A 25167-nucleotide genomic window follows, 5' to 3' on the forward strand; every position below is an offset into this window, starting at 1 on the left:
GCTGGGCCACTTCTTGGGTTCAAGCCTCAAAACCTCATTTTTTCCAGGTACGTACATCTGTCCCATGGGGGTGAAAGTCACAAGCTACACACACACATCGTCATATACGTCTTCGGTAGCTAAAGGTTGACGAATCATTTTGTCCCGTAGAGGTCGAGAAGTATCCAGATGAAAACGCAAGGCTTTGAGCAAAAGGAGTTTTTCGTGACCATTTAAGGCCATTGAGGTGGTAAGTACTGATCGTAAAGAGTCCACAAAGAATCGACTGGTAAACGAAATCCCAGAAAACAAGTCACTAAGACGCACACCACTTGTCGGCCCAAATTCAACGGAAACAGTTCTTGTAATAAGTGATGGAAATCATCCACGGTTTGAATGTTATCACTGAGTTCCTTCCACGGAATCTGTTGAATCACTTTTGATAAAAGCCTTGACATGGAAGCATGTTTTCATACCCTCTTGTTTTCGGAAGCAATAAATATACTTTCTACCCAGAGATCTTCGTTCTCCAGTAGGATATTTAAATCTACCAGACACTAATCTACATTCCAGGGTTCGTTCAGAAGTTTCCTCTTCCACTAGACAGATGTTGCAAAAATGATTTTTGTAATCCTTCAACCATTCTTTGTGAATTCGTTGCAGTAGGTGAATCTCGAAGTAACCAAAATCATAAACATGTTTATCCTTCTTGAACTCAAAGTGTTTAACAAGGTCTGACCACTGAAACACTTTCTCATGAATCAGTCTTCTTATAGCATTCAGGTAAGAGTGGTTCAATCACCGGTGACGTAACGGATGCACTTGTTCTTTACGTTTGACTTGTATTTTGACCAGTTCTTGGTAAATGCGTTCTCTCAATTCCACAGGCAAGCCAAGAATGTTCTCTTGTAAAGTATGCATGATCAAGTCATAATAAAACCCTCTTTTGTCGGAGGTAATAAGTGAATTTTCTGTACAAATTTGATTGTACTCCAGTAGCTGAACCAAATGTTTTAATCTCTAGTTCACACACTATACATTGCAGATAATTTTCCTCTAGAGACAAAATTCGATCAGGTAAAAGATTATGGTAATTCACTACTTCTTCCTCAGATGCTCGTTGTAGAATGGTTAACATGTACGTAGCAGGATGAGTAGACACCAAAGTCTTACTGTCCAAGTCCAGTTTAACAATATCTGTCCATTGGAACATTTTCAAATGAATTGGTCCTCTTATACCATTCAAGTACTAGTGGTGTAAACACCGACGAGGTAACGGATGCAAATGTTCGTTACGTGTGACTTGTATTTTGACCAGTTCTTTGTAAATGCGTTCTCTCAATTCTACATGCAAGCCACGAATGTTCTCTTGTAAAGTATCCATGATCAGGTTATACTAAAAAACATTTTTTGTCGGAGACACTAAATGTACTGTCTGGTTAGAGATGGTTTTACTCCAGTAGCAAATCTAAATCGTTCAGTCAATAACTTACACATTACAGTTCGTTTTTAGAAGTTTCCTCTTTCACGAAGGTGACAGTCTGTAAAATATATTGGTATTCCTTTAACTCTTCATCCTCTCAAATTTGTTGTAATAAGGCTACCTGGTAGCAAATAGAATCATCAGTAACAAAACAATCCTTTGAACGACGGGATAATTGAAGAAGGTCTGTCCAGTAAAACACTTTCAGCTGAATCAGTCCTCTTATAGCATTCAGGTACCAGTGCTTCAAATACCGGTGACCTAACGGATGTAATTATTCTTTACGTTTGGCTTCTATTTTGACCAGTTCTCGGTAAATGCGGTCTCTTAATTCCACAGGCAAGCCACGAATGTTCTCTTGTAAAGTATCCATTCAGGGATTACTGATATCGTCCCACTAAAGGTAAATAGTGACAATTGGGAGACCATCGAGCATGTTCCAGGTAGGCTGAATCTTGTGCTTCCCAGTGGTGACGTGACACACGGCAGCTGAAACACTTGACTTTATCCCCTTCGCCCAAGTAGAAAAATCCGACTCTGGCTAATTCTTCGGGTGTTGGTCCTCCTAGATACTTAGGCCATTGATTGAAAACGATTTTCAAAGTTGCAGAATTCAGACAAACGCACAGGGAACGAATATTTGTCTTTCCCAGGTTCGTTTCGATAAGGGTAAGGTGACATCGATAAGAGGTTGCTCAGGGCTGTACGGCATCCGTAGGGTGGTAGACGTGAAGGTTGACATTAACATTTACCATGAAACCCAGTAAAGTGTCCACAATAACCAGTGGCATCGCTTTCGCATCCATCAGGTTTGACACGCACAGCATCACTTTCCGTGATAGCGGTAGTGACACTAAAGTTCCCCTGATGCTTTACTGCATCACTGAGGTTACAGCGCACAGCATCGCTCAAATCGCAAGGCTCAGCATAACATTCAACTTCAGAGGCTCCAAACTTGAATTGTGCCTGTCTGAACTTATTTTGTGTTTCTCTGAAAGTATTAATCTTGTTCGCTTGGTCTTGGTATTGGTAGCCGTAATGTTTAGGACCGCCACTCGCGAAACTTAGAATCTTGTCGTCGGGGTGCTCGTCTGTCCAGACACCTAAACGGTCTCCTTCGATGTTAGGTTGATGTTGACCCGGGCGATCGATGTAGATGCAACTGTCCGTGTCAAAGTACAGGACGCGATCTCCTAACAGTTCTAAAGCTTCGTACAATTTTAAGCGACCATGGGCTGTCACGTAAGCAGCAATGATGACATTTCCAAATGGGTCGGATTGTACAAAGTCCAGATCTTCCTCGTAATTGACTAAAATCAAATCCTCACGAACGACGTCTACGTGTTTCATGTATTTGGTTTTGTCGTGAATCATCTGGAAGTAGCGGGAAGGTTCTGTCAAATATTCCGTCCTGGGTAAACACGGCGTTGTGCCATTTTGCCCCACAAACAATTTAACATCACTTTGGCAAACGATCACCTGCCTTCGTTTTTCTCGATGTGCTCCAAAGGGATACCTTCTTGTGCCCAGTATTTCTCTTTGAATGTATTTCGGTCTTTGGGACTGTGACACCAGGAAGGATAGCCACTAGCTTCTTGTTTCAGCTTCAAAAAGGCATCCACGTAGTCGGCGAAAATACCTTTCTGACTGGGGTCACCCTTGTGGTATTGTTGTGTCTTGGGAAAGTGGCAAATTTCGTACACTTCTAACAGTTGGTATCCCATGTCCAGAGCTTTGAACAATTCCACACTGACCCACGTCCCCGTCAAGGCACGTTCTTCCTGGGTGTGCTGACAAGGCTGATCTTGGTTGCACGTTTCAGCACAAGTACGGCACAAAGGAAACATCAGTTTGACTTGACAATGGTGAGGTAACATAGGATGGTACAGGTCGGTGGGAGGCAAGACTTTACATTTGATCAAGCCTTCGTATTGTCGAATGTGGTTCATGTCGATGTGTTCCGTTAGCAATTTTAGGTGCCCTGCAGGAAAGTGACAATATTTGCACACGTAAGGATACAGCGAACATACGTCCAAGTATTTGATTTCTTCTCCTTTCTCTTCGTCGACTTGGTACAGCAAACAGGTGGCATTGGTCCTTCCTCCGTACAAACTATCCTTCGGGTTAAGGGGGTCCACCCACTATTAACTTTCTACGAGACATTTAAACTCGGGATCGATTTTCAAACGGTGATCGTACTCGTGTTCCCACCCTTCCACCACTTGGTATCCTTGCTGTTCTAACTTCAACCGTCGCTGACAAGTGTCCTGGAACAAGTCTTCCATGGTTCGGTGTAAAAACTGATTTTTAGTGTTACGTTCAGGGTAGCAGAAATAAGCAACCGTTAAACTCGGATATGATCTTGGGATTTTCTAAGTCCCAGCCATCTACCGAATGTGCTCCGATGGTCTTTTCACCCCCTCCGTTGCGGGCATGCTGAATCCATTTGTCTTCCTTGTCGCAGAACTAATGTATCCAACGTAGGGCTTTGACCGAGTATTGACGTTTGACAAAGTTGGTCGTTTGAGGACTGATGACAGCCACGGTATTTTCAGGCATGAATCGTTGCCTGTACACTAAGGAAAACGCTTTGGCAATGGTGCAAGCTTCTTTCAAAGGATCGACCACTCTGTGTTCCATGAACAATTCTCGAAATTTTCCACAGCAACGCCGTAAAATGTCCACGTCGGAAAGACAATACTTTAACATTTCTTCCTGAAAGTCAAAAGGATCCAAGGCATGGGCCTGTTACCAAACGTAGTAAGGTTCTCGTTGTTCGGTACGCATGTTGTTGGGTTCATAGTCTTTAGCCTCAGGCAAATGGGGTAGAACAGCATGTTGATTGGCTTCGGTATTGAAAAAGCCAGGAAAGTACCCTTTAGCCATTTCTGTCATTCCAAACGTTTCAGGCATTCGACTCAAAGGCATGGCCAAGTAACTCATTGAATCTTTAAACTGTACTTGTCACACTTACATGAAAATGATTTTGGCTCCGTTCAAAGTGACTTTAGGACCTTCGGTACCTTTTTCCCTATAGTATCTGAAAAGAAACTTTCCATCGTATCCCGAGAAATTGTGGGCCATAACTATGGCATGGCGATGACAATCTCCGTATCGTTTGATGTCCTCTTGACTCCATGTTTCGTCGATGTGGTCTAAGATCCATTGCGCAAAATCGGCTAGTGTGTTCGGTCATAGAAAGATTTTTTCACGTCCTCCAGGAATCTTGCTGCAGTGACGGCAATGACTAAAGATAGGCTCTTGGACGCACTTTTCACACGATGAGCCACGCAGAAATTAGGAATATGAATGCCAGTCTCTTCCATGCATTCGAAATCTAAACACAATTGGCACGTATGCCTTGTCCACAGGAGGGGCACAATCTCAGCACTTGGTAAGCACATTTCTGCCATGAACCTTAAGTCTTTAGATCTTGTTGGTACCAGGCAGGGCTGACAAACGTGCGCAGACAAGCAGGACAATGCACTCTTTCTTGTCCAATGTCCAGACAGGGTTGAGAGTCCAAACATCCTGAGCAGTTCGATCCACAATGTTTGTGTCGCTCTCGATTGTTATAGCCATAGTCACATTTCTCACAATAATAACCGTATCCCAGGAATCCAGTGATACTGGTAATGGTATCGACATGTTCATCGTGATGATAGACATGAATGTATTTTCCGTCCTTAGAGTCTTGGCCTCGAAACAACAGAGGACCGCGCACTTCTTGAGGGTGCACGTTCAAGGTGTTTGGCTCAGTCAGAATTTTGAATAGTTTTCCAGGCTTTTTTCCATTCTGCCGTGTCGTTCTTGTTGGCATAAGTTCTTCCCACCACGATGGCACGGGTTAAACACATCTGGTCTTGAGGATTGTTAATTTGGACGAGGCTCTTTTTGGTGATGCGAAGGTCGTTCACCAATAACACCTTTTTGCGTTGTCCGGTTCCTTGAGGAGCAGAGACGAGGGTCATTGATAGTGTGACTTTTCCATCGGTGATGTCAACTGGTCATTGGATTGTTGCACGTGTTGAATCTTGTCCATGACTTTGGAAGGCGTCAATTCTGCGGGACTGCTAAACTCGATCCAAACAGGGGATTTCAAACCGTCATGTTATATGGAAAGTCTCAAGCGATCGTCTTCTTTGCGTTGACATTGTCGCTTTAGTGTGGTTAACAAAAAATCCCACATCTCGGTGATGAACCAGTCTGCTTTCTCCAACGGTACGTCGGACTTGAAATCTTTAAACTTCATCCTGTAAGTGTAAGCCGTGGCTCTAAATTTTCTAGAAAAGCGCTTTTCCGTCTCTCGAAATTGATAGTAATTTTCAGGATTGACTAAGGGTGGTGAACTTCGATTAGGTACAGACTCTCTGGGTCTGGATTCTGGTTCACTCATGTCATCTTCAAAATCACGGACATGAATTTGTGTCAAGACTTCAGCTATGGTAAGAGGTGATAGATCACGTGTCTGCCTCTTACTTTCTTCTTTCTTCTCGAATGGATTCGATCGTTTCATCTTGACTGAAAAAAGTCAAATGACTACATGTTAAACACCATGTTTACTTTATATGCATGGCAGACCAGCGTATATATAAAGAGTGTGTGTCTTGTACTTCCACTATTCATTTCACTCTGAAACTGAGCAAAACTTTGCGAGGGGTAATTAGAAAATTTTGTTCAGACAAGCCGACGGACTACTTTCCTTCCTTTCGAAATAAAAGTCAAGATACTTGCTATATCTGTAAAAATAAAGGGCACTGGTCTTCAGAGTGTCCAGACCGTCAAAAAAGCAAAACAAGGGACAGAAGAGACAAAAGTCAAGATACCTGTTATCACTGTCAAGAAAAAGGACATTCGTCTTCAGAATGCCCTAAGAAACAAGAGGAACACGAAGAAGAGAGGGAATCTGGAGAGGAAGAAGAGGAAGAATCTAGTCATGTCAAGAAACAGAAGCAGAAGAAGAAAAGAAGAAGGGAGGAAAATACGGAGGAAGAGGAGGAAAATGCTGTGAAAGTGAAGAAATATGAAAAACAGAGAGAGTAAAAACAGAGAACAAGAAGCCTATGAACTTTTTAAAGTGCTATGTTGTGCTGTGAATTGGATTGTAAAAGTTTTACCAGAATAGACCAGTCATTAAACGTAAGTGTCTCTTGACTTTGATTTTTAGAATAAGAATCTACACTCAACCACTCCTACATTCACACGTACCATAAGGGTAGAAAAGGGAGTTTTGAGTTTTAATTGATGTCAGCAATTTAAATAATATCTCCTTCGAGAGAAATGGTGGCCCTGAAAAGGGCCTTTGGGGTATTTGTTGATTCAAACAACTTTAACTGTCTTAAGCCTTTGCCATGGCGAAAGCCTACTTCTGGACTGCGTACTGTATATGATGATTTGGTAGAAGTCACTAAGGGTGGTATGGCAAGCGTAGTCACAGGGTTGGGTTGTTCAGCCCGGGAAGGTCTTTTTCTCCTCGATCGTAATAAAGAAGTCTGATACATTTGTTTCAGACTTCTTAACTCCGCTAAAATTTCTAACAGTACAGTGACCGTTTGACTTTCACACCCTTGTTTCTTCTCTGCTGCTTCTTCTTGTTGTTTCCTTCTTACATCCTCTTCTTGCTTCTGTAGGAGAAAAGCTTGTTCTGCTTCCTTTTGCTGCTGCATTAATTTCTCCAATTCTTCTTTCTGTCTCTGTTTAAAATTCTCACGTGTGGTAAAGAAGGTGACGAAGGTACTGGTTCCGGAACAAATTCTTGCGAGGTAAGAAAATCCACAAAATCCCAATTTAAATTCAACTCTTCTGGAAGTCCGGGTTCCCTTGGGTAGTCGATGCTATTCCATTGCTTTTCGTTGCCACGGCCGGTGCACCCAAATTCACCGTCTTCTGAGTTTCCGTCATGTTTGAAAACTGTCGCATGGATTGACTGCGCACAGACGCTAGCACCTCTATATAAGAAATGCGACGTCACAGACTGCTCTCCTCGGATTGGACGTCGGGTGATGAATTTTGTAACGCGTGTTTGGATTGGTGAATTAACTCAATCCGTTTCTATCCTCCCTTTCCCTATAAATAACCGCATTTCGCTGCATTCCTTCACCTGTTCTCGTCAACAAGATGTTGACCAACGGGGAATCCTCTACTCTAGTATCTTCAATGCTGCTCCGGTCGGACTTACCGATGTATGTCCTATCATCGTGGACCATAGCCAGTTTTATACCGAATTTAACCGAGTTGCTCTGTAATTATGCGAATAACCTCCCGAGTTACTTTAAACTCCAGCCAGTCAAACCCTGGTGGGTACATGTACGTAACAAAATGGCGTCCATTGTTGTTTAGAAATATTTCAGCAATAAAATTAATTAAATGATTGAAATTGATATGTAAATTATCCACAGACTTTCAAAAACAAATCTGTTAAACTCATATGAAACGCATTTAATTATAGTAACGTTTCCAATGCACAGAAATAGTTTGAACAACTTGCTCTTTGATTGTCAGGATTAAATTTACTTCGACACCGTTTCCTTACTTACATGTGCATGTCCAGATGTAAATAGCTCAACGCTACTCTCTCGTATGGGTTTGAAATCCGCCCTAGTTTCCAGAAAATAAGACAGGATGGTTCCAATATTAAATTTCGTCAATACCTGCGGCAGCATCTCTGTTGAATATGCATTTGTCAACTCGATAAACGATGTTGAAGTTGTTACAGAAGTTGATGCTGAAGCGTTAGCCATATTTTGCCCACCACCTATCGAGTGGCTATTAAGGTCAGCTAACCATCCGCCATGTGATCAAAATTCCGAGCAAATTACGAAGTTCACCGAAGTCTGCATCAAATGGGCTATTGTCAAGATGACAGATACAAGCTTTTGGAAGAAAAGAATCTGCATGGAGTGTCAAGGTTGTTTAAAGAGGGTTTTAATTTACAGTCCAGAAGTGAGACAAAGTTTAAGAAAAAGAAGACGACCTAAGCATTGCCCTCTATGTTAACATGGAATAAGGTTAACATAAACCCAAAGGCCCTTTTCAGGGCCATTCATACGTCTCGAAAAGAAATTGACTTTCTTGCCTAACTCCAAAACAAAAAATTATCTTTTAATTGTGGTCTGTGTATAATTTAAGTCTTGTCTGTATTCTCTCTGTACACCCCGCTCTTTGCTCAGTCCTGTGACGTCACCTGCCCCTAGTTGCTACAGTGTTACCAACCTCCCCTATCATGGCGTCAGACGCTCTCTTTCCCTTCTCGCTCTACAGTCCCATCCCTGTTAAATTTCCCCGTGTAAAATTCCCTTTCTCGCTCTACAGTCCCATCCCAGTTAAATTTCCCCATGATAAATTCCCATTGTCGCCAAAGGGCAAACCCCCTATTTTACAATTAAAGTCCCATTGTCGCCAAATCGTCCCTATTCACTACTAATATACGTCACTTTTCAAAACTCCAAAACGAAATACAATCCTTAATCTTTAGTAGTATGTGTAAAGGGGGTTATGAGCCCAATTCCATGAGGGGGGTCATGAGCACAACTCCATAGAGGGGTTATGAGCACAACTCCATATAAGGGGTTATGAGCACAACTCCATACCATTTCATGTGTGAACAAGATATTAGTAATTATAGCCCCTCTGTGATCAATTTACAACGACAGGACACACGCATTTATATCTAAGTTAAAATATTAATTTAAGGGCGCATCTCAGCGATGTTGCATAGAAGTAAAAGAAGTAGAATGGAGAAATGGGCTCCATCTGCGCAAGTAACCCTATTTTATGCCTTTATGTACAAAAAATTAACAAATAATTATCCAGATAAAAGTATCAGAACAACTTGCATAAACATAACAAAATGATGTATAATTGAACGCTGGTCCAGATCTATTGCAGCTAAATGTCTTGGAGTTAGTGTAGCCAGAATTAATTCATCTAAAAATGAAGCGATTGTATTATATTACCCGATCAAACCACGTGGATAATTTATGATACAAATCATGAAAAATTATCCGCGTGGGCAACTTCTGAGCCAGTTAATATCATAAATAACACGATTAATAACCTACCTTGGCGAGTAAAGGATAAGCTAACAAGCTCTGGTTTTATAATGCCCTAACGCGAGAGTATTAATACCATCTTCTCAATATCTCTTGTCATCAAAATTAATCAATCCCTGTTTATAACGTTTGTTTGTTTCAATCTGATGTTTTATAGATCTTATCGTGGTCATTTCTGCGATGTGATATTTTTCCTCGCCGAATATTACCATGTGTAAAAGTCTTCTTGACGACAGCCTTTTTAACACCTTTAGCCTTCATCATATTTTTAGATTCATTGAGCAACAACACCGAGTACTTTTTAGAACGAAGGCCAACACAATCAACAATCGGATCGAAACATGATTCATCTTTGAACTTTCCTATCACTTTTTTATTAGAGTTACCGTTGAATTTTCCTTTCACGTCAGATAAATCAAACAACTCACGGTTATTATAAATATCTTCGTATATATCACGAGATGGTATCTCATAAACAAGCGAATCTGTATCCGTGAACAACAATTTTACATCAGGCCACTGTTGTTTCAGCAAAACCATAGTGTAAATTATACATGAGCCACTTTGAAATATCTAACACAGCTGCACCAACATAGACAGGTTTATCAAGTTCAACATTATTTTTATGTTTTTTCACATTAACAAGGCCGCCGTTTATTGGTACTCTTCCGATGTATCGTTCCGAGGAAACAAGTTTACTGAATCGTTTTGTGTTATCGTTGACAAGTTCAATATCACACCGATTACGTTTGTTCTCCATGGTTTTGCCAAATACTGAATTGTTCATTAACTTATAGAAGTCTTTATCAAAATTCGTAGTCGATTAAGCTCTCATGTCGGTATTAAACTTAATATAATCAGCTAACCATCGACTTTGGCCAATCTTCAGCACACGGTGGACGTTTGTTACTATTAACCCGTAATATATAGCTTGATGTAATAACCGATAGTGACAAATATAACCGCGTTTATTTAATAGATTTGGTATTAACTTTTAAATTGTGCATGGTTTACATTTACGTAATAATAACTGATTTGCTGATAATAGCGAATCTGGTATTATCATTTTTTCTGCTAAAAACGGATAATCATTGTGCAAATCATGCAAGCTATTAGGGTATTCAATGTCAGCCTCAACATAATATGTGAAATTTTCCTCAGAGAGATCTTTCGTCATATTGTCTGTATCCGCTAGAAACGAATCTATGTTTTCCCATCCAATAGATTTATCAGGCATTGCCATCTGACATTGCCTATTCATACAGATTATTTGCAGAAAATAAACAATACTATTGACGTTGGCAGATTCATCATAATCAGGTAGGTATTTGTTTTTTGCGTGCGCGTGTTTCTTAGTTACTACGTTGATTCCTCCTCGTGTTGCTTTTTCAATAAACAAGTACGTCAGGGTCAGTTATCAACGTTACACTAGAATTAGTTAATTTTGACATAGCATCCCAAGCATTTCCGGTGATGAAAAATACCAGCAGGGATCAAGTTTATAATCGTTTATGCTAGTGCTGCGAAAACACTGAAACACATCATCGAGTAATAACACATCTTGTATCAAATGTAAGTCCATGTACTCGCCAATGGTCCCACAATTAAATTCCTTCCAAATTTTATGCGCGTGCTCAAACTCATCATTGGAAACGTTGGCAGCAGAAAGTTCTGAGTAACATTTACTATGATCTGGTAACGATGTCTCATTGAGGCGCTCAAAGTCATCTATGTACTCGTATGGAAAGATTCCTTTGTGCTTCATAGAGTTTACTTTGTCAGAGAAATGTTCAGACAACGAGGGAAATTTAACACAATTTTTTGCTAGTTGATCAAGACTTAATGGCATAAACTGAAGGCTATCAATAAACTTCAGTTTTCCGAACAACGTCAATGAAATGAATTTTTCAGTATTAGTAGGAATTCCCTCCATGCGGTGATCGCCACATAAATTAATAATTGTTGGATCCGCGAGCGCATTTATAATAAAATGACTATCATATCCCAGGAAATTGTGGGCGATAACAGGAATGAATTTTAGTTTATTAAACTTTTCAGCGCATGATCCATGTGCAGCACCGCGATATTTTCCTGTTATAAGGCAGTACTCGTAAACTTTATCATCAGCGAACTTTTCCATGCAAATATGACAGCACGTTGCCGTGTAAAATTCCTGTTGCTGTTGTTCTATTAACGCGATCAATGGGACTGGTTTTCGGTTTAAGATCTGAGTTGCCTCATTGAACAGATCTTTTAATAACCAAACTGCTGGATCTTCCTCAGTGATATTTGTGCGGCGATATAATTTAACTGGCAATGACAACGATGGATCGAAACACGTCACTTTATGAGCGACTGATACTGGAATATGTTTATGTGTGTGAATTGTAAATCTTGATCCAGCAGTTGATTCTACTAAAGGAATTGGTTGTTGTATTGATTCAAAATCGTAATTAGATTTTATGGGTAGTCAGCCCAGCTTTCTTATCTTTGTAGACCACTATCAAGACGACACGTTAAGTTCGGTTACTAACTGAAACTTCCTGGTTGTATCATTTAATCTGTAAATAGAAAATATATGTGAGGTTTATAAAAGGGTAGGTCATCATGACATTTGGCAGCAGATGACTGTTTCAGAAGATGTAAACCGTAGAGAAGAAGCAGCAGAGGGGCTGTACAGACCGAAACTTTTTGCACAATAAACCCCTCCAGGAAACTATTCCTCGATAGAGGGCTTATTTCGACGAAATAAACCCTTCTATTCAGAATACAGGACAAAAAAAAATGTCCCCCGAAAACTCGAAGAGTTTCCAGGGACAAACTCGTTGAGTTTGCACTGACAACTTGGGTTACTTCAATAAATCTGAAACAGTTTCCGTGGCGGGGTCGTTATTGAAAAATCCATGGGTCGGGTCCATCCCCTCTGCTGCTCTGGGAAATGAGTTTCCAAGGAAAAACATTTTTATGTTGCAAATAGTGTATCAAGTCCAATACGGTATCTTGTTCTGGGATCGTGTAAATTTATTGTCACAAATCCGTGAGGTTTTCTTTGAGCATGACTGAAGAAATTTTTAAATTTATTTAAATCCATATCGCCACCACACCAGGTTTGATGAATATTTCTCAGTGTATGTGTATCAACTCCATTGAATATCGCAAGAAGATTACAATTATCCCTGATTACTTTAGGAATTTGTGTATAACGCTGAGTAACATAAATCACATCAGTGTTTTTGTGACGTCCCCGGGAAAATATTCTTGCGGGATTTTTTTGCTTGTCCAACATAACATCATCATACACTACTAGGTTGTTAATTGATTCATCAAGATCCTCGACGCTGGGGGCTTCTTCGATATCAGTGATAAATTCAACAACATCCTCACCGTCTTTACTCAGCGCGCTTGCACTCTCATTAAAATCTTTTATAACGTTATAGCATCGTTGATCATCTACAGATGGAGCTATCAAATACAGTTTATCCCATTTCATCCACTTCATTATCAAGTTCAGCAACAGCTGTGTTTTACCTGAACCGGATGGCCCAATTATAATCGCGCGGATAGAGTTTGGTAGCACTGAATTATGCTTAACTGGCTCTTTCTTTTTTGTCGCAGAAAAATCTGTAATTTCCATTTGTATATAAAGAATAATAATTATGGATCTATATTGTGTGAAGTGTAAGGCACGAACCCCTACGAATGATCTAACAACCATTACAACAAAAAATAACAGACAAGCACTTTCTGGTAAGTGTACGCGATGTGGCACAAAAAAATTTAGATTTCAAAAAAAAAGCGAGAATTTAGCGGAGGTGACATTGCAGCCAAACTTGGAAAGCTCCCCGGAACTCCCTGGGCAAAGTATCCCGGAGAAAAACATCTCCCAGGATACAATTACTGCGGTCCAGGGACCCGACTAGATATCAGACTTGATGAACAATCTAAACCAAAACCGGGAGAGTATCCGATAAACGCTATCGACGCAGCGTGTCACATACATGATGTTGCTTATCGAAGTAAAGATCTACAAGACAGGCATATCGCGGATGTGAAATTAATTCATGCACTAAGCGCCATAAAAAATAAATCATTTAAGGAGTCACTCGCTAATTGGTTAGTAAGATCAGCGATGAAATCTAAATTAGTATTAGGCGCTGGATAATTAAATAAAAATGCAAGCGATTTATTATTCCCCAATCGGATACTGGAGAGGTAACTCAGCAATTAATAAACTCGCCAACGCGGCATCAGTAACACGCGAGGTTGCCAAAAATTGGCTATCAAAACAAGCAATATGGCAAATCTACTTACCACCACCTCGACAAATCAACTTTGCACATTTTGATGTTAGTGTGCCCAATGAAGTTCATCAGGCTGACATACTATTCCTGCCTCATGATACTGTCCGTAGAAAAATATACAAATACGCGCTAACAGTAGTTGATGTTGCCAGTAGATACAAAGAAGCAGAACCGTTAGCGACTAAAACAGCGTCCGAAGTCGCCTCTGCGTTTAAACGAATTTATCAACGAGGACCTCTAAACTGGCCACGATTATTACAAGTTGATCCTGGCAAGGAATTTCAGGGCGCGGTGTCATCACTGACAAAGCAGCATAACGTTACCATACGACGAGGACATACTGAAATTCATCGGGATCAGGCAATTGTTGAGCGATTTAATAGAACACTCGCTGAGAGATTATTCCGATACCAGTACGCGAGGGAATTCATTTACGATACGAGATCTCGTGAATGGGTTGCAAGACTGCCAAACGTGATAGCCGCACTGAATAATGAAATTACCAGAACAACAAACATGAGACCTGTAAATGCAATCACAAAAAAATATATACCCCGCGTCAGTGAACGCGGACAACAGCAACAAAATGTTTCAACGCAGCCAGGGACGCTAGCGTCCCCACTGCTGGGTAATGTCACCGTTAGGTATTTATACGAACCAGGCGAACTAGAAGGAGGGAAAAAAAGAGCAACCGATCCCACATGGAGTGTTACTACACATAAGATATCCAGCATAACCAGATCAACTGGGAGAAACGCAATCTACAGATTAGATTCGACTGCTCCTCAACGCGGATTTAAACGCGAGCAACTTCAGGTGATTCCCGAGGATACACAATTACCACCCCGATCACTAAAGTGATCCGCACTGAAGTGATTCAATCATTTAAATAACTGCAGCAACACCTCTGCGTCGGTTACACTCAAGACAGGTCAACATCACATTTTCACGTGTATGACCGCGACTGCTATCTATTCTATCTACGGTGAATTGCCTTGGGTCGTTTTTCGAATACTGCCACAGCAATAAACAATTACAACTCGCACAGTGATTATTCTGCTGTTGTTGTAATTGTATTACAAATTCAACATCCAAACTTTGTTTGGGATCAAACTCTCTACCATTTTTTTTGTCGCTCTGTTTGTAACCGGCTAATTTCTTTCTTATTGTGTCATCAGCGATTGAGCTGTCGTTGACAACATCATCTAATACAATTCTTCGTAACTGACCTATCCTTCTTACTCTTGACACGGCTAAATAAACTAAATTTGACCACTCGATGCGATCATCAACAATCCAAACTGTTGTATCTGAAATAGTTAGTCCCTGCGAACTGTGGATGGTCATAGCGTATCCTAGCGTCCACGGGGATTTGCTCATTTTCAGTGCCTGTTCAACAGCATCAACATCAACTGTGACAATATCATTTGATACTAAATTCTGTTTCTCCGGACCCGACGCAGTCAGGCGCCCTGGAATATCAACATCAATATTCTGCAATCGCGTATCAGCTGGTCTATAACACAACGGCACTGGCAACATGGGAAATTTCTTCTGATGTAACTGAAATAACCGCTGCTGAAGTGTGTCCCTGACTATCTTTCTACTTGCCACAATTAAGTCACCTGGTTTCCACGTTTCCCAAAAGTCGCTCAGCGAAGTCTCTGGAATTATTTCACGCATTATCTCACACTGGACTTTATTGGTTTGTAGCCTGATCAGTGCCTTAAACTCTTTCAGCGTTTCATCGAGTGCTCTAACATCGTTAGTTATTTCCTCATAATAATCTACAAAAGTTTTCAGCCACTCGTGTGGAGATTCACCTGTAAATGGGGGTGGTTGACCATGATCGCCGCACATCACCACTGCGGTATTTTTCTTTAGCAGCCAATCCAGAAACTGTTTTAATGTATCCAACGGCACAGTGTCTATCTCATCCCAGATGATTTTCTCGGGAATATATTTCGTTCCCATTCGTTCAGGTGTCCACGTGCCGCCGCTGTATTTGAAAAAACTGTGATACGTGCACGCGTTAACATCCCGTTGTCTCATCTCCCTGGCAAGTCTGTGTGTGGGTGTTAGCACAATCATGTCAGAGTTTCTAAATAATTCAATCGCTCGAGTTGTTTTACCAGAACCACCAGGACCGTTCAGATAAACTGTTTTGTGTCTTGTAACAGGATCGTGCACCGGCGGCAACAACGAAGTTGCCCCCGACGAAACCATCGAAGATATTTCTGCGCTGCGATACTCATCCTCGATTTCAACATCAGCCGATTTACAATATCCGTGTAACATTTCATTCTTTATTCTCCACGAGCCCCACGATGGATCATCCGATATAACATTATCCAACAGCGCTGAGTGTTTTTTATCAATATAAAATGAATCCGTTGCAACTCTCACTGCGGCAACAGGGAATCTATTGATCATCGACAACAAATTTATGGATACATAAGCCAGCATCGAAGATCTCAAATGTATGTACTGAGATGATTCTCCGTCAATATAACTAAAAACAGTCCCTAGTTTTTCCCCGTTTGACAGAAACACATCTTTGCGGTTACAGAACATGTTGTTCGTGGCTGCATCAGCGACAATAAGATCCAATTCAGTCTTGTCCATGATTAATCGACTGTGATGTTGTTTATGATCATACGCTCCACCTTGAGTGAATTTCCCTATTATTCTTCGTCCTAGATCTTTTGCTGTGCTTTCATCATTTCTGAGTTTGCTTTTAAGTACTTCAGGAGCTTTCTTGATGATAGCGTCGATAGAAGTTTCTGGATATTCTCGTGACCAATCTTCGATGACTTCTTCTAACGTAACCGGCGTTGGAGTTGGCAACCAAACTTCGGTTTGACGACAATAACATATAATCGCTTCGCTGACCGTCAGCGACAACAGTATTCGACTGTCAAGCATGTATCGCAATAACACTATCGGTGCCCATCGCTTCTCAACGAAATGTCTGCCAAACCAAACATAACACACAGGATGTAAATCCTTAGCGAATTTAAACGACGACACACAAGCAAATCCGGTCAAGTCAAAATCGGGTAAAACACCGTTGACAGCTACTCTTGTCATGGTATTGCCAGCGTGGCCAAACCGTTTAAAATATTCGCTGCATTCTCCACGCCCAAGGAAACTTCCTGGATAACACGCCGTCATGTCCACGGATATCATACCGCGGTGATCATACTGAGTATTCCACAAACCGCCGTGTCCGTATTCGACACAGCTCTGCTGGATATCAGCAAGAAAACTTTTCGGAGTTGGTCTCCATGAATTTCGTTCCCGGGCTACATGCGCGACAACACCCGGGACAGTAAAACAGTGTGTCAGTAACGTATCAGTGTTGCCAGCATGATATTTTTCTGCGAGTTTTTTCATTTCCTGCTGTAACGCCATTGTTCTGTATATTTCCCCGTTGGGTCTCACAAACTGATCATATTCTCCATCTTCGCTACTTCTGAATAACCACACAGACACTGGATCGGTTTTACTTATCTGATAAATAAAATCAAACATGCTCCCAGAATTGCTTTGCAATTCCGGATAATACTTCACAACACGGTCTTGCGGAAATATCCTAACCGAGTCAGTCCAGGCGTGACTGTTATGATCGATAATAGTTATTGGTGTTCCACGGGAATTGTATTTACACTCATACAATACCTCACCGGTTAACGATGAAACCGTTATAGGAAATTTTAGTAATCGCTCTAGCTCAGCAACATCATTTATTGACGCTCCTTTATCCGCTACTCGTGTCGCCCACGCTGTTATTTTAGTTTGTCTTAGCGGTGTTAGGCCGTTTCCTCGCATTGCATTTTTAAAATGTTCCATTACTCGCTCAGCTACACAATTCAACACCGACACCTTCATCGGTTTGAGTTTATCAACGCGTGGTTTCTTCATCGGATAAATTCCATAAACAACTGCGGTCACAGGATACGCTCTGGCATAATATGGTATATCAATCCCAACAAGTACTCCCGGTTTTGAGTCTTTACTTAACAGAACGGTTTTTCCACGAACGCCTCTGGCATCAAGAACAGGGTCTAGTTTGTCTCTGATAATCCACGTTCCCTCGCCGACTCCAACAATAAATTTTATCTGTACGAAATATCTTCTATCGTCGAGATACCCAATTATGTTACGCGCGATTGTATCGTTCATGGTAGCATCAATGATACGGTCACGAGAAATGCTCGCGTTTCCGAGGATAATTTTATACGAAGACCACGTGTGTGCGGCACCATCACGACGAAACTCTTCTTTGGCATTCTTGATAACACCAATTACCTCTGCTAACTCTCTTCGTCGTGGATCAGCGGTTAACCGGTCAAGATCGAATCTAGAACCTGATATGGGTTTTATTCTGGATAGTCTTTCAAAACCCATTATTATAATTAAGACAAATATTTAAATAGACAAATATATTATATGATGAACCAATGCAAGTGGATCAAACTAAATTCATCAGCGCCGTGTAGCAAACCCTGCAGAGGCGAATACTGTGGACAACATGCTCAACAGGTCCGCGGTGGGAGTCTAGGACCGATACCGTGTATCAGATGCGGCATTGGAGTACGAGGAAAAACGCAATTATGTTCAGCGTGTGGTGGAAAACGCTATCGAGAACTAAAACGGTATTATGATAAAAAAAATCCAGACTGTGATAACGCTCTCAAATGCGAGCGTGATTACATAAATAAGTTTTCAGACAAATTATGAATTAGACAATGATTTGCTTATAGTATAATGAATCAAGAATTCGTCCGACATCCAACTATTCCAAATTATGAGGCAAACCGAGATGGCATAGTGAGAAACTACAGGCTGAGGAAACAAGTTGGTACAGTTGATAATGCTGGTTATTTAAGATTTACTGTTAGGAAAGGGAGGTATTTATGTCATCGTTTCGTCTATGAGGTTTTTAACGGAGAGATCCCTAAAGGCCTTGTCATTGATCATATTAACGGGAACAGACTTGATAACAGTATTGAAAACCTTCAAGCGATCACTCAGAGCAAGAATACCATACGAGGAAGAGTTAAATGTAAAACAGCTATAAGAAGAGCAGTGAAATCTGTGAATGTTGAGACTCGTGAAGAAATAATATTTCAATCAATGAGCGCAGCCGGTAGGTATTTCGGTATTTGTCCACCTTCTGTACAGCATGTCGCAGATGGGATCTACAAAACAGCATTTTCAAAGAAGCTCAAACAGAAGATTTCATTCTGTTATATAACTCTTATCGTTGACACAAACGACGATAACTCCTCCGAGAGTGTGTAACGCTTTGCAGAGTTGTCGTTGCTGGTCAGAGGATTTGCTCCCCCTAAGAAAGCCACCTTGATAAAATATTTTATCGAGTTCATAACATGTAATCATTTATTTACCGTAGAATATATATTTTTTTACAAACAATATCCTCGTTTTACTGAATATATCCGACTGTTTTGCTCTTCTGTGCTTGTTATATGACCGCGCTTAAGAAAACATACAATTAAAATATTTTAAACAAGTCCCGCCCACTGCTAGAGCGAATTTCCAACTCGCAAGTAACAGTTGGGTTATATACGAAATCGCTCCCTAAGACCTTTGGGTCGATCGAAAGTCAGCACGCGCAAGCAAAACCATAAATTTAATCCGCCAATGGCGGGTGTCTTTTGTGCACCATCCAATGGTCGATTCAATGGATGGTTTTGCTCTGCTGCTGACCGTAGAAAATGACCCACCTGTGTATGTTTGTGTCGTCATAGGATAAGGTCTTAGGATAAGTTAGGATAAGATTACATGTTCATTGTGCCTTTACTTGCTGTCATACTCGAATCAGAGGTTAAAGGTTGTCTGTTCTGTACCGTCTCTTAGGATAAGATTACATGTTCATTGTACCTTTGCTTGCTGTGATACTCGAATCAGAGGTAAAGGTTGTCTGTTCTGTACCGTCTCTTAGGATAAGATTACATGTTCATTGTACCTTTGCTTGCTGTGATACTCGAATCAGAGGTAAAGGTTGTTTGTGTTGTCAAATAAATGTTTGCCGGGCCTGCTAGAGAACTCGATCCTAGAAGCCAGGGCTGTCTCGTCTTGTAAATAAATGTGCCTCTGAGTCACTTGGCAGTCAGAGGGGTCCGTCCTTAGGATAAGTTACGTGTTATATGTTTGTCCTTGTCAATTCACTAAACACGTCCTCTTGAGCCTATAGAACGTTATTTGACGATCTAGAGGCTCTTGCAGGGGATAAAGTGTTTCGTGTTACATGTTGTATTGTCATGTCGGAAGCAGTCCTCGTGGGGTTCTAGAACGTTATTTGACGATCTAGGCCCTTGCAGGGGATAAATGTTTCCGACTGTCTCGTTTTGTTTTGGAAAGCTAGCGTTTCTCATGCAAAGTGTTTCTATTAAAAATATAAAAATATATAATAATATGAATCACGAAAATATAAATACCATACTTGTTGAAATTAAAGAATTACAACAGCGAGGTTTTAATATTTTACTAGACACTGAAACAATTATGTCAGATTTTGAATCCTTGAATGAGCTATCACGCTTGGGGAAGAACAATCTCCCTGCTCGTTATAGGTTCATTAAGGGTTTGCAAGATCGTGTTTACAGATCACTTGCCGGGATAACTGAAAATCAGGTATCTGAATTTATTCCACTGTGCCGTGCAGTTGAGAAGATTCGTCTTGGATTGTCACAAGAGTATGAGACTCGAAAATTAATTAGCACCAGGGTGAGACGGTTAAAAGGTTATATAAAGAATCTAGACACGGAAATGCCTTGCATTTCTGACAAAAATACTAGTGTTTCTGACTACGAGGCCGACAAGGAAGTATAAACCGCATAGCGTGTGACTCACAGCACAAAGTGAAAGTAGAACCTGAGAACGCTAGCGCCCCCCCCCCCCCCGCTTGGAGTGTAAAGCACATTTCCACGGGTAAAAAAAAAAGTGTATTATTTTTTTTGCCCTTGGAAACTCAAAGAGTTTCTCAAGTGAAGGGCGCTTTCAGATTTTCAGGATTTGCTTAAGCGTTTCAACATCAATACAGGAATGAGAATAGTTCATAATCTGTTCTCGTTGACACCAAACTATGATCATATGATTTTGCTGTAGCTCTGTTAATTGTGACGGAGTTAACAAGAAGTCTTCGTCACCATACACGTCAATAACTATTTTAACGGGGAAATACTGTTCTGGGAATGTCTGTATTTGAAATGCGGTTTTTATTGCCTCGTAAAGAATTTGCTTATCATGAATATGAACTCGTGCATGAATGTACTCGGGTTGATACATTATACACAACCGTTTTTTTTTAAATGCGTGCTAGCACTTTCAACGATAACTTATGCTGGTTTTGATAGGGTATTTGCACGATAAAATGACGAAAATGGATCAGTGCAGAAAAAAAAAACTATTATAAATATTATGGATCCCTTGACTTAGGACTTCACCAGTAAGTTTATACTAACAGTCTCGTCACGCAGGTCCAACAAATTCCCCCTCTGGTCGGTGAGTTTGAAATTTATCGTTGACAACCACGGGTTATGACACCGTAGATAGACCGGATTGATTGGTTCTTGCACAATCAGAAAACCAGGGGGGTCTCTTGGTGTGAACGTATACAGGATAAACCCCTGTTGTGCCGTCGTAGTATCTGATGCGCTGTAACTGCCATCGATGACGTCACATACAAGATTGACCGCAATAACATCTGTGATATTTACGATCCCGGGTGAGATGTGTCTGCCATCGGATGCTGTACTGTTGTCGTGCTTGAGAATAACAGGTTGTGGTTTTATTCGTTCGTACGCGGCAAGAATATCTTCGAAAGATTGATCGATGAGATCAGAGACTGATTTTCTCAGCTCGGGCACGTTATATCCAGGAAATTTAAAATCTGAAATATCATTCACTTGAATACCATATTTAATTGCAAAATCTGCTCTGGCTATCTGTCTATAATTATCATCGATATAGTCTTTAAGATCCAGTAAAGCCTGAATTATTCTTAGATTTATAGTTTCCATGGCCGATGCGAGTTTGTTTAGTTTTTCTATGGTTGTGATAATATTATCACGCGGACTTGTTAAATCAGAAATATAATCTTGGAAATATACTCGCAGGAGTTGTAGCTGTTGTTTATGTACTAGATTGATCGGAATAAATAATTCAGATTCTATATCATCTAGACGGTAAACACGGAGCTCCTGCCCCCCCTTAACACGTGGAGCTTCTATACTCCAAGTATCGGGCATTAAAGTACTTTTTCTTGCTAGTAATTGATCTGCAAGGAGTAAATAATAATTGTACTCGAGGTCGTGTAGTGCTTCTTTATAGGTCATAAAATCCGATTTTTCAGGTTTTGGTGGACGAGGTTTAACCTCGGGGGCCTTTGGCCATCCTAATAATGTTCGGATTGAGCTGTTATAAATATCCACGGCGTATCCTGGCGTTGAGATTTCAATGACCGCAGACAGCGTTGGTTCATGAGCTGTTATAGATATTTTGGCTTCCTTGCCGGTGATTCGTTTTATTTGGCGTTGTATCTCATTATTGATTTCTTCGATCTGATAACTCCCAGTGGGAAGTGTAATTGTATTCCAGTCAAGTTCACCCTGTTCGCCGGAGTCGGCTTTGCTTTTCCCGAACACGAATGAATTATTTGGCTGCAGACCACCAAATGATGCCGACCTAACATTGGGCCAGCTGTGATACACACTGAGCTTTGCTAACGCGATTTCACTCACTGGAATTGGAGTTCGAAAATTAATACCGAATTCTGGTGTCGTCGAGGACACTGAGATCATTGTGGTCCTTACCGGTGTTGTGTTTGTGACTATTTGTTGAAGCAGTTCTATTGACATTATTTATTTGTTTAGTTTTCAAATAGTCATTGTACGCATCTGACATTAGTTTGAATTCAGAATCTGATATCGTAGCGTCGCTACTTTGCACGTCTAACGATGATGATATCAGCGATGATAATTTCTGATATGCGGTCGTGGCTGTATTTAATTTTGTCGTGTAATCGTGTAATTTTGTGTTAGCACATGATGATATTTTTTTTGCTATGATGCCGAAAACTCCAGCTGTTGTTGTGGCCGCGGAAACACAGATCGTGGCGGCGACTGCTGCAGTTACCGGAGTGACCGCTGATAGTATTGCTCCGGCAGATGCAACAACGGCAGATACTGAATAAACCATAATATCCAGCACTGTTATGCGGCGCTTGTATTTTTTTACTTTTTGACTAGTTACTTCGATGACAGTTTTTAACTCAGATTGCCACTCACGGACTTGATTGTATCGATATTGTTGAGCATCTGGCGTCGTTGACATTATTCAATTACGCGGTAACCAATTGAGGCGTTGCAGCGACGAATTCCAAACAAAACCAGTAAGATGTTGCTGTTAAACTATCGTCCTCGGCTTCAAGCATAAATGTTTCCTCGGTTCCGCTGTTTAGTATTACAGTGCAAACCCCGGAATACTTATCGGTGGAATGTCTCCAAGGATATGTTGTGAAGATTTCAAATTTAGCGGCTGAAAACACAGACAACCTGTAAACACCGGTGGCTGTTGCTGTATATTTGATAGTGTTATTTTGTCGTGACCATGTTGCGAATCCCGATGATACCGTGAATACGATGTTGGTGATATGCCCCGGAGTAACTCCAGTGGGAACTTTAATCAAACTGGTTTTGTTAACGATATCAGGAATACCCGATACGATATCCTGCTGTGTTTGTTTGATCGTGTTAATGTCGGTCTTTACATCAGCGAGTTTTACATCGACGACTGGAGGAGTCCCAAAGAACTTATCCACGACCTCATCAGTTTTTACGAAGTTTCTTCGAAATCTTGTAAACGCGCCCACGTGAACATCATGCTCTGCACGCAGCGTATTTAGTTTACCGTTGACGATGTCCACGTATTGTTTGTTTGACGCATCCTGGTCGGATTCGGGATTCGCTAACGCGGTTATTTTGTTGCCGCTCATGCTGAGTTCGCCTGTCATCGTGTCACCGGCTTTTTTCACACATTTATCAACACCTTTATCAATACTGTCTTTGATGCTTGCGATTGATATATTCGAGTCCTTGATCCGGCCGCCATCACTAAATGCAACGAAGTTATCCTTGGTAGCTCCAAGAACTCTGCGAATTATATCATTCCACTTAATGTTGCTCGTTCTTAGTTTTCCTTGCCTGTCTTGGAAAATAGCAACTTCATCTGGGTCAACTCCAGCTATATTCAAAAGATTATCGACTTCATCTTTGGTCGCATATTTTGAGAGATCAGCATCTGTGCTTGGTTTACCTCCTCGTGTGAAAGGTCTTCCGTAAATATCCACCATTATTCTTATTGCTGTTTTTCAAATGCTAGCATTTCTCGATGCGGTATATTCATACACTACTTTATGAGGAGGAGTTGCTGGATTTCTTGAGATTGCATCAAGAACATTTAAAACCTCCCTCCCACAAATGGGCGGATCAATTAATGTTTGTGTTGGTAACGTCGACTGCCACACTGGAACATTAGAAAATCTGCTGACATACTTGAGAAACTCAACTGGCGGTGCTAAACCGTACGAATCAAAATAGATAATTCCACGTGGATCGATCGCGTAAGCAACCCAGTGAGTTCCCGGACCATCTTTGTTGTCGAGATTGATAATGCCAGTTTCTGGATTATTCGGTCGTTGCGGTAATTGATCTCGCATAAATACGCCTCTGAAATGTTTTACACGCAATTTTTTAACAGCATCGAGTAAATCAAAATTGCTCAACGGCGTTAGAATTTTTTTGGATACCATGATGGTGGAGTTCCTGGTAGTCTTAGACCGCGTCCCTTTTTTTTCTTGTATCCTTTTCCCGTTGCCTTTTTTAGTGCCATTCCAGCTGCAGTTCCAACTGCACCGAGTGCTGCGGCTTTTGCTACGGCTGGTGCTGCCGCGGCAATCAACGCCGGTATTGCTGCGAGAAGAGGAAATATTCCACCGGTTTTAGTCATGTCCTTGATAGCTGCAGCAGAGAAATCAAGTCGGACACCGGTTTTTGCTGTTAGTGCCTTATTAAAATGTTTAAGCTGAGTATTAGTCAACGACAATTTGTTTGGACCACCAGTGATCTGATCTCGTTTTAGTGTTATTGATGTCCCGCACGTGCTTGCGTTCTTTGATTGCAATTTCTTCGTTTGACCGGAAGTCAAGGTGACATTAACATGACTGTATGACATTATATCCTAAGTTTGATTTTAATTGCGTTACATATTCTCGATTGGAGCGTCGATGACCCTCATTCGTCCGCCAACACCTTCAAGCAGCATTGCT

Source organism: Sinohyriopsis cumingii, chromosome 1, assembly GCF_028554795.1.
Source record: "Sinohyriopsis cumingii isolate HCF-2022 chromosome 1, ASM2855479v2, whole genome shotgun sequence".
NCBI classification, from domain to species: Eukaryota; Metazoa; Mollusca; class Bivalvia; order Unionida; family Unionidae; genus Sinohyriopsis; species Sinohyriopsis cumingii.